Source organism: Cryptomeria japonica, chromosome 5 (assembly GCF_030272615.1).
Source record: "Cryptomeria japonica chromosome 5, Sugi_1.0, whole genome shotgun sequence".
Lineage (NCBI taxonomy): Eukaryota > Viridiplantae > Streptophyta > Pinopsida > Cupressales > Cupressaceae > Cryptomeria > Cryptomeria japonica.
Genome location: NC_081409.1, coordinates 822091041 through 822092909, shown reverse-complemented (window position 1 = coordinate 822092909; position 1869 = coordinate 822091041).

Below are 1869 nucleotides of genomic sequence, written 5' to 3'. Positions count from 1 at the left end.
CTCCCTCTCTCTCTCTCTCTCTCTCTCTCTCTCTCTCTCTCTCTCTCTCTACCTCCCTCTACCTCTCCCTTCCCCCCATGTTCTCTCCCTCTCCCTCTCCCCTCTCCTCTCCCTCTCTCTCCCTCTCCCCTCTCCTCTCCCTCTTTCCCTCCCTCTCCCTCTCCCCTCTCCTCTACCTCTCCCTTCCCCCCATGTTCTCTCTCTCTCTCTCTCTCTCTCTCTCCATACCCCTTCCATAACTTTTTTAAGGCTTAGTAGCGCATACACGGTACTTATTACTCATAAGTGGTACTATTCCCATTATTTGATACCCTGGGATAACATTTTTAGGCTTAGTAGTGCATACACGCTACTTATCAGTCGAGAATACCATTGGGCTTGCCAACATTTTATGGCCTAGCAGCGCGTACACGATTATCAATGTAGCATGTACGCAATTTGTAGACATAGTTTTAGTTGCCCAAGAGCCTCAACAGCCTCAAAAGAATTTTTGAGGTCATTGAAGGCCCCACTAGAACTATGTCTGCACTTCTATCATTGTTGTATACATAAAAGTAAGTGAATTTTTTGTTTTTTCCATGATTGAATTGTTGTTTTTATTAGCTTTTTGTTTTTGCATGGTTTCAAATGATTAAATTGTGATTGTTTAATAGTTTGATTCCAAAAAATAGTGATAAGATGCATACTTATGGTTATTTATTTATTTTTGAACTTTTCTTTACATATATATGTAATATGATCCTATTTAGGTCAACCAATCTCAACCATGGGAAAGAACAAGCAAGGAATGATGGAACAATGAGAGGCTCAAAAGGAAAGACAAAGGCAGCGTATGAAGAAATTGTGTGACATAAGAACAATGGGAGAAGAAGGTATGTCAACCTCAACATCTCAATTCGATTTACCAAATGAATATAATGCACCTAATGCTATTGAAGAAGAAACATTTGATAATTTACCGTTTGAACCTAATGCAATTGAAGAAGAAACATTTGATAATTTACTGTTTGAACCTAATGCAATTGAAGAAGATACCGCATTGAATAATCAATTAAATGATGAACATATTACACCTTCTCTACTTGATGAATTGAATGTACATAATGCACTGATGTTAACACCTCCTAGAATCATTTGTAGGAAACCAAAGTATCTAATTGACATTGATGAGAATATATTGAAGTCAATGCCCAATAAAATGAATGAATGAACTTGTAGGAGAATGGTTAAAAGAATATGGAAAAACTATTTTAAAAACTTAAATCAAACCGCAAGATGTCAATTAATTGTTCAAATGATTAAAAATTTGAATTTTAGAGAGACAATGAAAATTCCAGGCCTAAGATCATCTGAAAGTAACAGTGAAAGAACTATTGTTAGAAATCTATTTGATGCATATCAATATATTGGTTCAAAATCACGTAGTAAAGATTCTAATGCTACTCGACGTGTCATTACATCAACCATAATGAGCAAGAAAATAAAAAAAGATCGTTTGATAAGCAAAACAAGTAAGTCATTGAATGTTAGTAGAACAACATTAAGTAAAGCATTAAAGAGGTGAGAACAAGTAGAGGAACCTAACAATAATTCTCTTTGGGCATTCTCGGGTAGACTACCACGCAAAGACAAGGTTGTTGTAGATGCACTAAAAACATTAATTGAAAATTTTTGGCATGACAACACAGGAGTATCGCCCAACCAAAGAGATGTTGTTAGAAGGCAAATTGGGTCTAAAAATCATGAGCAACATGCGAAACACTAATTGGATATGACTCAAACTAAATTTTATGAAAGATTCCTTCAAAAGTTTCCTCAAATAAAAATTTCTTAAAGATTTTTTGAAATGGCAAAACTTTTTTATATTAA